Source organism: Agelaius tricolor, unplaced genomic scaffold (genome assembly GCF_023055355.1).
Source record: "Agelaius tricolor isolate 1412-34295 unplaced genomic scaffold, bAgeTri1.0.p SCAF_1, whole genome shotgun sequence".
NCBI lineage: Eukaryota > Metazoa > Chordata > Aves > Passeriformes > Icteridae > Agelaius > Agelaius tricolor.
The window spans coordinates 27,474,824-27,487,599 of record NW_027269261.1 but is presented as its reverse complement, the minus strand read 5'-3'; positions in this window follow the sequence as shown (position 1 = coordinate 27,487,599).

Sequence of the window (12,776 nt, the reverse complement as noted above, 5' to 3'; positions counted from 1 at the left end):
TATGGGAATGGTTTAATATTCTCCAAACCTTTGACCCTTGGGTTTCAGTAGTCATAAGAATTAAAAAGGAACATTACAGTTTGCTCCAAAATAACATTAATGATGAACCCAAGACCATTTAATCTAGTAGTGAGTTTGCTCACAACACATACATTCAAATAAGAGTGCATCATCCTATTTTTGCATATGCAAAACCAATATTAAGCAGCAGCACACTAACAAGGGTAGGTAAATTTTCACGTGGGGACTATACAAATACCTTTATACAGTCACTGATTCCAAATGACTCTTTACATTGCCACAGACAGCTACAGTAAGATTACAAATATCTGAAAATCCTGTTTGGCAACATGGAATCTTAGACACTGTTATAGATAGCTGGGTTTTTTTTCTTCTTTCATTACTAGTCACAAATGAACTGGTCCAAACTTTTGCACTGCCTTTCAAAAGTCTAAATTAATTTCAGGAAGTGCCAAAACCTCTGTATCTCCATCTCTAGCCAGTTTATTAGAGGTCTACATCTACCCTCTACTTCAGAACAGCTGTAAAATAGTGTTTGCTTAAGCTGTGTGAGTTGTTGACTTACTGATTTTATGTGATATGTCCTATAGACAAGGTAAGGGCAGCAGCTAAAAGGAGAGAACTGTGTTTAGAACTTTTTCTCCTCAGACAGCAGGGCTTCAGGAACACAGCTAAAACATCCAATTACATTTTTCAAATAGTGGATCATGTCAGACCAGTAAGGCCCAAAATCTTGGCCAGCCTGACAGGCTCAGCAGGTTTTCACCCTGAATTGTGTCACCAGCTCAGAGACAAGAACAGCAGAGTCCCAGACAAGCCTTGCATCAGAAATGAATGACACAAGAACACCCCGTTCAATTTTCAGAGATGCAGGTGGACATTTTCCTGAAAGAGTCCTGCAGAACACACATGCAAATTATGAAACTGAGAACAGACCCTCCTGCCCACTCTCCCAATCAACACTAAAGGTATCTACAGCAGTCAATTTGAGAAATTTCTCACCATCAGCACAAGTTGTTTTCATTATGCCTAATGATCACTGATGGGATTTTCCACCAGTGATCTTTGAGCATAATGTCCACAATGACACCAGTTTTCAATAAAATCATCATCACACCAATTGCTGTTATCACAACAATGCATCTCAAAACCCTCTTGGATATTAAAGCTTTTCCTGGAACCTACCCATTTCCAAACACTGATTGCACAGAGACTCATCTAGTTACACAGTTGTATGCTTTATTAAAAGTCTTTCCACCTGTGTGATGTAATGCACCTGATCCTCAGCAAAACATTGGAAAATCTGCACATATCGTGTTGTCAGCAAAATACAAGGGCATTAATAATTTGTAGCAATGTTCAAAGGCAAGGTAACAACAAGGACTCTGTGTCCTACTTAAATAAATCATGTTTTGTCCTCAACACAGTAAAGAACTTAAGTTTCTAAGTCCTTCATTGACTGGATACTCATGATTTGGCTTAACATAGGATGCTGGTATATTTACATAGTTACAGGCTCATAAATTACTTCAGCAGAGCTCTCCAACAAGCTAAATTAACTCAGTGTCCACATTACTAATATTGCATTTGCCTTGTACATAAATATTTTTGTTTACAAGTTTTATTTACTTTTCATTTCTCTGTTTATGCTCTGTAGTTTTATCTCCTAAAAATGTTCAGGAAGCAAAGGTGCTTGTGAATGAATGCTTTTTGATGGAAATAGTAATTTTTGCAGTCTGAGTACATGCAAATTCAACAGGAGTTTCTATTGAAATTAAAAGCTAGTTCACATTAAAAAATACTGAATATTTTTAGAAGTTATTCTCACCAGAAAATACCCAATATCCCTACCATGCAACTTTAAAGAATGAAAACAGAGACAAGCCTGAACTATCAGTTCTGTAAGGAGGCTTTGAATTCTTTTCCAGTGAAACCTGGCAAACAAAAGGGGGAATTAATCTCTTGAGAGAAGTCATTTATGTCATTACCCTAAATTTCTTCAATAAATAACAGAGACAGATTATGAAGCACCGATATGAAAGTACTGAGGTTGGAAACTGCTGCTCAGCTCCTGTCATGAGGCATGTAGTGCTACAGGCAAGTGTCAGAATCAAAGCAGGATTAACAAGTACTGAGCTCAAAGCTTACTCTGTGTTTTCCACTCACACTTAGAATAACTTTCACTTTCTAGATGAGATTTTTGGTCTGTGAACAACAACAGGAATGGTTAGTTCCTACTAGCTTCAAACAGAAAGTGGGCTGTGAAACACTTGTTTTGTGATATGAAAAGTTCAGTCACAAGGAGGAAGAAGAGTGGGCAAAAGAAAAGAAAAACACAAAGTACTGTTCAGGCTGACCAAGAGATTCCATACCTTATAAATGGGTTTGGGATTATTTTTTCTCTTGGAATTTCCCTTTTTTGCCCTGTGAAGTCAGAGTTAATTTTAATCTTCATGTTTTAGAAGATGTCCATGAAAGCATCCTTCAAAAGATTTAGTTCTGTAATTTTGGGAAGTGTCTGACATGTCCATTGTGGAGTAACAGAGAAGCAAGTGGAATTTTCAGCAGTTTGGGTTTGTACCCAAGCTGGGAGGAAGCAAAGTGCTCTTTAGGAATTACCACAGCACTTCTCCCTTTCAGTGAAACTGAAAGGCTCCTATGTTTTTGTCTGCTGTCTGACACTGTCAGCGTTGTTTCCTAACTGCTTGTTGTTCTGCAGGAGTCTGCTGATGAAATTCCAGCTCCTTTCTGACTTCCAGTCCTCCCTGGTTCTCCTCCTCCCCTCCGTCTTCTCCCACAGACCCACCCAGACTCCCCATTCACAGCGTTTCCCCATGCCACTCTTCATCCATTTCTGAAACTGACAGTTCACTTTTACTCAAAATGCTCCATTTAAACAGAGTCATTAAATCTGGTTGTCATAAATCCCTAGATATAAGCCAATAAACCAGCATATCACAGAGAAGTTTTATAGTATCTTTAAGATATTTCTTGGCGAGAATCCATCACAACTCATTAAAAGCTCTCAATCTTATCCTCCCAGTTAAAAGCCTCTAGTAAACATGAAATGTCCTGACTTCTATTTCCTATAACATGCTACACATTTTTCAAAATCAAGAGGAATTTTTTTCAATTTTATTTCCTTTTGCCTGGGAGATATTAATGACCTGCAGTGTAGTCACCTTCTATCCTCCTACTTTACTCTTCAGGCAGGTATTTTCTCCCTATGACACATTACAAGCAGTTTTTGGCTCTTTTCATTATTCCCAGATAGATCTCTTGGACCAGCTGGAAGGTACCATAAAAGCATCTCCGGTGTAAAATACAGGGCAAGGTAGGTTCTATTGATACTGCCTGAAACTTTTTACTTCATAAATTTAGGGATCACATTGGTATTTACAGTTACAAACATACCTGATACTGAGGTCTGGTTTGGACCTGTCAGTCACAAGGTCTTAATACACTCAGCATATTTGGCATTAAATCAGGTTATTCTAGGTCCTAATGTAAACAGTGTATGGCATCAATTGAAATGATGTTCAGAACACATTGCTTGAATACTCCTGATTTCTGGAAGAAAACTTCCAGAAAGGTTTTGGCTAGTGGGAACTATTGTGTGGTACCAAGTTGCCCTGTTCATTCTTTACCAGTTTTTATATTAGTTGTTCCATTCTCTTCTCCAGAATTAGACTATAATTTATCTTTCTAAAAATGCTGCTGCAATGTTAAGTTTAGGTCAAATCTCTTCATCTCTTCCATGATTTCAGATACCTATTTGTGGAGGAAGTTACTGTCTGAGAGACCCATCCAGCCAACTCTTCTGAAACTCCTAGATGTAAGTCATTTCAGCCTGTCAATTTGCAAGTCAAGAAACTCCTCTTTAGCATGCTGCTCTCTTATGAGAGATACTGAAACACTTGATTTCATCCTGCAGTTTCTACATTACTAGGTTTCTCTCAATGCAAAGCACAAATGTAAATGTTTAGCCCTTTAGCATCACCACTTACTCTTCTCTTTTTACATTCAAGTGAACTAATAACATTTTCTTCATTTGTATTTTTAAATCCCTAGGCAGCCTATGCTCTACCATTCACAGCTCCACCAATGGCCATTTTCATTTATTTCCTTCTGTTACATGTTCTCTATCACTGACAGCCTCATCTACATCAATTCTGCCTGCATGGACAGCTTCCTTACTGCAGCTACCTGAAGTAGGTTTGAACACCTATCAAAACTTCTTTTAAGAAAGTCTGAAGAAAAAAAACCAAGCGATGACTTCAGATCATCAATCAACTCATCAAATGCCACGGAGGTCAAAGTGCCTAAATATCAGAAAGCTTCGGCAAAAATGAAAGTAATCACCTGGTAATCATCATCTGCTGGGCAAAGGGCAAAACTGAGATTAAGATTTCTAGAACACAGGTCTTCCAAAGAGTGGCTGAGGGAGCTGAGGTTGTTTAGTCTGGAGAAAAGGAGGCTCAGGAGAGGCCTTATCACTCTCTACAACTATCTAAAGGGAGGGTGTAGCCAGACGGGGATTGGTGTCTTCTCCCAAGCAAGATGCAATAGGGCAAGAGCAAATGACCTCAAGATGCAGCAGAGAAGGTTTAGATTGAATATTAGGAAAATTTTTTTTGTCAAAAGTGTTACCAAGCAGTGGAACAGACTGCCCAGGGTAGAGGTGGAGTTGTCATCCCTGGAGGTATTTGAAAATCATTCAAATGTGGCATTTGGGGACATGGTTTAGTGGTGGACTTGGCAGTGTTAGATTTATGGCTGGACTCAGTCATAATGGTCCTTACCAACCTGAATAATTCTATAATTCTATGAGACTTAAATTATGTAGACTTAGATTTTAGTAATCACTAATAGGAGGAGTGAGCTGTGGATCCTTTCTTGAGGTGCTGCCTTTGGTCCTGGTCCTGTTTTTTCCCTTGCAGTTGGCATGGGAAGGCAGAGATTCAGCAGCATGAGACTGGCAAGAGGTGTATAGGGCACTGCTCACAAACTTGTGTGAATGTAATAGAGTTAAAACAAACTTTTTCCCCCTCTATTAATCTTATAAAAAAAGAGGAATTACAGAACCTATTTTCAAACATGCATCATCTCCTCTCCCTAGTGGTAGGTATACACCTGGAAGAATGAGCTCAGTCCCTGATGGAGTAACAACATAAATAGCTGTATAGCAAAAGGATTTGGCAAGAAACATCTAAACAGTTTACATACCACTTGGTATGTTTTCAAAAAGATTTTATGACATTCATGTGCAGTAACAAGGAGTAGTTTAGGTGAGTCAGGAGGTTTCTTTTAGTCTATGCCCCTATGAAGTCAAGAACACTGAAATATTTAGTTCTACTGTTCATATCATTACTGTTGATAATTTTTGCTTTAGAAGTGATAGAAAATCTCAGCTTTAATCTGTTCATTAAAACAGATTTCTAAACCTCTCTGTTCCAGAGAAAAACTTGCAAAGATGACACAAGTAAAATATTACAGATAAAAAAAAAAAGCAGAGAGGAGAAACAAGAAAAAAAATCCCAATAAACAGCAAAATAAGAAACAAGAAGGGAGCCTTATACACTTCAGGGCAATTGAATCAATTATCATGGATCTTCACACACATACTGGCAAAAACTGTCCTGTGTTTTTCTGAAAGCAAGCAAATATATCGAAGGAAGCCTTTTCCCCCTATTGTTTTACAAGCAGCAATTTTTGGAGAGAATTTATTGGGCTACAGACCTATGGAATCTAAAAATAATGTAAATAAAATTCAGCTTATTTTTACTATATGAAATGCACAATTGTATGGAGGCTGTTATAAAAAGAAGTTTCTGAGGCACTGAACTGGTGCTGGATCAGAAGAGCTGTGCTCCTTTGTGCTTTTTTGTCCATGTTGAAACAGGTGCTTAACAACTTCTAGCTTCTCTTCAAGTGAGCTGTGTGGTGGAGAACTGTACACACAGACAGGAGGATCTGTCAGTGTTCTTTGCAGCCTTACCAAGTAATCTGTTGTGTGTGTTGGAGTGGGCAGGAAGGCAAATTTCAAAGAGAGAACAATGCTAGAAATAACTGCAGGAGATAACCTAACCTTGAAATCATAACAGCCCAGGAATAACCAAGTTGAAATTGCCTGGTTTGCTTTGCTAGGGCTGTCAGTCAGGTGCCTGCCTGCTTTATTGCTTACTCTTCCTTAGAATGCAATACTGAAAAGCTGGTTTCCAAGGAAAGCAGCATGTGCCAGTGGACTTACTTACGTAGGTGTAATGTCAACACCACTGAGGGGACCTTGCCTCCTGGTGATCAAACACAGCCTCTGAGACTTCACAACTGGTTGCAGAGTGCCTTTGCCACAAAACTCCCAATGATAACTTTCTAGCTATGACTAATCCCATCACCAGCCAACACAGCAGGGAGCACATCCCTCTGTACAATTGTAATGTGGCATGTTCTGGTTTCCATTCAGGCTATCATTTATTATTTCTTTTTAAATTCAGTGTATTTTGGGTCTTTATGTTATTAAAGTCTCTTAATAATTATTACTGTCTCTTAATAAACATTTCATAAATGTAAAAGACTTGAGATCTGGGAAGCAAAAATTCCATAACATTTTGCCAGAAGAAGAGCATTAAAGCTTTGATATAAATAACCACAGCCCCAGACTCCACCTGGTCCTGGATGCACAAGGAGCAGAGCCAGCGGAGGGAGGAAGCTCCTACAGCTGGGCTGAGAGGAGAATCCAAGGGAAGAAAAGGCAGCAGTTGTGCTCAATTGAAATGCAGACTGCCTGCCAAGTTCTCCAACTGCACCAGGAAGTATTTTTTAATCAGTAAAAAAAAAAAAAAGAAGATGGGGGGAAAGGAGAGACTTCTTTATTATTTGGCATTTTCCTAGAAGGACAGATTGTCACTTCGAATATTGTTTTTAATGCTTTTGGTAATAAGACAAATTCCCAGGAGGAGTTTAACACAGGTGTCTCATGGAAGGTTATCTCTTGTTTACAGTACATTTTGGTACTGTCTTTTAGGCACTGAAACAGAGACAAACAGGCATCTAAATACTTGGTACCACAGTTTGCAGAACTCATGAATCATTAACTATTTCCTGTCAAATTTTACATTGCATTAATATGCTTCATGTTGCACATCTGTCACACACATCCTCCCATTCAAGATAGGGGAAAAATAGATTTATACAGAGTTACCCATGCTTACATGTCATCAACATAGCTAATGTTAAGATGCAACAGGTGAAATCTTCAGAGACATTATACCAGTTACTCTGCCTGAGGAACTGGCCCTCAGTCTCTGCAAGTTGTCTTGTAATCCTCAGCTTCTAAAATTATCTTCATCACCCTATCACCTTTTTTTAAATCTAATTTAAATTTAGGTTAAAAAAGCCCAACTAGATGGAAAAAAATAATTTCAACTGATGCTTTATCACAATAATCCTTTGTTCTTTCAACTTGTCTAATTTAGGATTACCTCCAAGTTTGTTTCCTTACCCAATCACCCACTTATCATGGTAGGACTAAGGGAGTGCAGCTTTAACCACCTATCAAATGAAAATAATAGGTCAGAACATTCTTGTTGACTGCAGTGGGAATTAGATCAAACCTATGTACTACATTGCAGGAGCACAAATTCCACAAGCAGGCAGCAGGGGAATGCTGCCTGTTTGATGGATCATACAGACAGTACTGGTCTGTATGCTCTGTTAGCAGGTACAGTTTTACAAAAGACTTTTATTACCTTGAGAAATTCTGACAGAGATATGGATTAATTCCATCATAGTGAATTCCATAATTCACTTTATTTCCAACTTTATAAATACTATAAATGCAGAGGCTCTGTCTAAAAGCAATGGCTTCCAACAGCAATACAGACTAAACCTTTGCTCTTGTAAAACATTAATACAAAGGTACAAATTAAGTTAGGTGTCCAGTGCATGTGGCTACAGTATAAGAAGGCATTTTCTTCTTTATTTATTTGCATAAGTCTCCTTTGCCAGTGCCTGGCAGAGGAAGGCTGAATGCATGATGCTGCTCATTTGCCTCCTTTAAATTCAGCAACCTCACAATAAATGAACTCAATGCATTTACCATAGGTCAGAATTTCCTGCCATGGAAGAATTCAATATAAATATTTCTAGAAATACTTCTAGCTCAGTAAGTAAGACTGCACTACAAATATGCATTTCCTTCCTCCACACCTCTTTGAACAGATACCATGATTTTCATCTGTTAGTGGTGTCACAGGATGGTTTGGGTTGAAAGGGACCTTAAAGATCATCTTGTTCCAACACCCCTGCCATGGGCAGGGGCACCTTCCCCTAGACCAGGTTGCTCAAAGCCTTATCCAACCTGACCTTGAACACTCCCAGGGATGTGGCATCCACAGCGTCACTGGGAAACCCATTCCTCTGCCTCACCACCATCACAGTGAAGAATTTCTTCCTAATATCTAACCTAAACCTACTTTTACAGTTTGATATGTAACCCAAGAAATCCATGGAAATCCCACAAGTATGCCTCAACATTATTTATTTGTTTAATGTACCTATAACTTTATTTTTGCCCTGTGTTTGATTTCAGGCCTCATTTGTGTTTCATTAGACATACTAACCTTGGCTTACTTGTAGCAATTCCAAAAAAGGCATTACAAGCCTGCCTGCCACCGAAATGCCAAACTTTCTGCACAAGTCTAAAGCGTTGTTAGCACGGGGTCACACAAAGATACTTTAGGCAGAAGATCAGCAGATTTGGTAACTTCTGCAGTTTACCCCAAAGCTTGGGGTATTTTGGCTGAGGCCATGGAAAAGAGACACTGACATTGAGTACTTCTCTGGATTGAAGGACAGGAGTCTCTCAGTGCTCACATCTTGGCCTTCTGCATACACCATCTGTGCACCCACATCCTTAGAGACAGACACCTCTCTTGTTTAGAAAATATTTAAAGTCTTATTCCCACCAGTAGTAATTTATATCAACTAACTCCAAGAGCACCAAAATATCAAAGTTCCTACAACTACACTGATACGGTAGAAGGTAGATTGTTTTTTTGGTTTTTTTTGTTTGGTTGCCTTTTGTTGTTGTTGTTGTTTTTTTTAAATCATGTGAATATGTGGTAAATAATAAGAAGACAGCACCTTTACAAAAATAGGAAGTGCACACATATTCTCCAACAAAAATCCATCCCCTAGAATTGCTGTCTTCTGTGTCATGAATCCTTTCTCTGCAGACAACCAAGATTTGATTCACTTTATCCTCAAACCTCAATGCATGGAAAAATTGTCAATTAAACTTTTTAAAGAACCTTTAATACAACCACATTGGTCAAGGGAATGTGTCTTTAGGACACATGCCCACAGCAGATCAAAAGACTCAAGAAATCAATGAATTTTTTAAATTATTACTGTTAAAAATGTTAGTTAAGGGTTTATGACATGTAGCTATTTATCAACAGTTTAAGAGATGGACTATCAGGCAGTAGAGAAGAGCTCTGGTGTGAGGCTGTCAGATGAAGAGGTTTGATAGTTCTGGTGCGGGGTAACCAATATGTTTGTGACTAGGTAAGAGTGTTGGCTGCTGTTAACCATTTGTACCACACCACACGGGGTTTGTTTTATGTTGGAGTGTCTCTCAGTCAGCTCATGCCTTGAGAGGCCACCTAGAACAGAGGCTAGACAGTGTTAAAGGAATAAAGTAGGCATATGTAAAAAGGCCTCCAAAGGATACACCTTGGGCAGTACAAGAGCCCAGCCAAGGCTACACCCAAGATGGACCACGGGTCATGAGTTTTCACACTTTTGTAAGTTTTGTAACCCCATTTACATATTGGGGTTAATGGTCCAATTACAGCTTCAAGTTATGAAGTCCCATCCTCCCACATTGCTCGGCTCAATTCGCTGTTGTTTATAGTTTTTGGGCCCAAAGCTGCAACAGTGCCCTTGTTTCTCAGGCTGAAAGAGGGTTGTTTTGTCTAACTTAACTGTGAAGAAAACTTGCTAACACTTCATATGAACTTCAGAGTTATATACCAATGCACTACAGACTCTGGAAAATAGGAAAGCTGAAACTTAAGGCATCACATCCATAAGAAAAGAAGCCCTTTTGCCTCTTTGGAAGTACCTATCATTGCACACAGCAGAAACAACAGAACAAGGAATACGCATGGATAAAAGTGCAAGGAATGAAAAGGGCCAGAGTTCTGTCCATCCCAACATCACTCACATTTCTCAGCAAAGAGGGAGATCCTTCCATAGGTCCCTTAACACCAGCAGCAAGGCAAACCAGCCCACTTCACAGTACTTTTGATGGAAGAGCTGCCATCAGCTTTCAGGCTTTCCAGGAGGCCCTAAATCTTAACCCAGCAAGGTGGTTTTGCTGCTTTTCAGGGTGCACACATGAACCCCGCTGGCAGAGCCCTATTGGACTGGCAAGACCTTGGTGGAGCAGCCACAGAGGAGATTTGGTCTTGAACAGGTGCCAGCAGCATCTCAGTCCTTTGCATTCCTGTGATGGGGTTGATATTCACTTTTAGCCAGATCATTAGCCAGACATGAAGAGGTGATACCTTCTTTATCCCTCCATGAACAGAACAAGTAAGGGGCAATATATGGAGCATTTGGGTAAAGGTTACATTTTGGGTAGACCTACTCCCCATTTTCACAAGAAGATTCAGGGTCATCTGCACACAGGAGCTTGTGCATGTGCCTGCATCAGTACATAAGGCTGTGCTAGTTAAGTCAGGTTCAAAAGCAGCTATTTCACATTATAAGAGGAGAAAAAACCCACAAGAAATGAATAAAGAAAATAAATATAGTCTTGAATTTAGAAAGGCAGGCTCACTTTGCTGTGCAGCATAACGCTCTATCTTAAGTACATGAGCAATTCCCATAATGACTCCTGCTTGAACACAAGTGTGCACTTCAGTGCTCACACTTGGCTGGATCTTTAATTTCCAACTCATTTCTCTAAAGACATTTCTTAAGCAAAGGGAAATTATAAAAAAATACCTGTTTTTTCATTATTGGCAAAAGTAATTTCCCATTCTCTTATACTTCTGGTTTTAAGAAAGTCTTGCTCTGATTCATGACATTTATTTAGAAAGAAATGCTTTCAGGCAAAGAAAAAACAGGCTTTGTTTTAAAGAGGGAGCAATACAAAATGGCATATTCAGCTCTCTTTCAATAATAATTATTACTATTTTCAATAATAAGGTTTTTATAAGAGTAGTTAACCATATAAACAGTAGCACTAGAATTCTAAGATCTTGGATTCTGTGTCAAGTCATGCATGCAGCTGAATCTACCAGTGCCCTGAATGTTTCACCACCACGTGACATCCTTTCACAGGCCAACAGCTTCCCTTTCTGCCAGAAAAACACACTAAAGATTCATTTGGAGTGAGGAGCTTAATTCAAAGCTTTTCTTGCATGCTCCTGTGTGAGAGAGTGTACTTGCTAGGAGGTGGGGCATTAAGATATCTACATTTAAGAAGAGCATTTCAAATTTTAAAAAGTGCATACCCTGAGCACTTCTAAGATGAATGTAGAAGCTAGTTGGTAGGATGAAGCCCTGGAAAGGATTAGGAGATAATTTTTAAAGGAAACTATAAGGTAAGAAATGCAATAGCTGAGGTTCCAACAGCAATTATCTTCACTGCTGTTACTTTCAAAAATATTTTCCTGAAAAATGTATCACATTGACTGCCTACTGTGGAAACTGCTGAAGCCTCTGGAACTTTGGGAGCAGTGAGTGGGGGGATTGCTGCAAGTTACAGGATTGAGAATAAATCATCAAACTGTGAGTGTGCCCAGGCTGTGTTATCAGACCATCATTTCATGGTGACCCTTTATCCTCTCCCATATCTTTCCTTCTCCACCCTTAATGAGCATGTCACCAATGTCAGGCTATGGACTCCTCAAGGATGGAACACACCTTACTGTATTTTTTTCCTGCAAGATGCCCAAAAACACTTCCCAGGAGATGAAGAGAACTCCCAGGGACCTCAGCTAGGGGGGATAGGAGGCTCACATGCTTCAGCATTTGCTAAATATGTGCCATAAAACTGATGGAATATGCTGCTGTACTAATGTAGGTTTCCAGCTGTATGTTTTACATGGGTTGATTCTGAAACTTCCAGATGCATAGCCTAAGCCTTGCACTACCCTAGACTGGACCTTGTCTATCACTCATTTACAGTATTACTTTAATATTTCAAAGCACACTGTTGGGCCTGCAAGTTATATTTTCAGTTCCTTGAGTACATAGCATTTAACAGTAATTATTCTGCAAGAACTCTATTTAGAATTATGCCAGCAATTCCTTACAAGCTGCCTTTTTTTAAAATGCCTTTTATTAAAAATTATGTGGTAAATTAATTCCTTTAGGACAGTCATAGGTAATTTTGGAAAAAGAACTGAATTCTAAGAACTTTGAGTTAAACAACATTCACCCAAATGTTGAATGCTTTTAAAAAAAAAAAGGTGTCCACCCCTCCTATATTTCCCCAAGCATAACTTTTGTAATGCTTTCTAGCACTTCAGGGGAACTGCAGGGCCAGCACAGGAGAGCTTCAGCAGGTGACTGGATGTCCAAAAGGGCTGAAGCTGGTGTGGACCAGCCTTTTCCTCCCTCCTCAGTTACAAGAGTTGTCCCAAGCAGTAAGACAGGAAAAATACTGCAGCTCCAGGGGGCCAAATGTGCTGATCTAACTGTTCAGGACAGGTGAAAAGCATTGCCTCCATCAAGCTTCC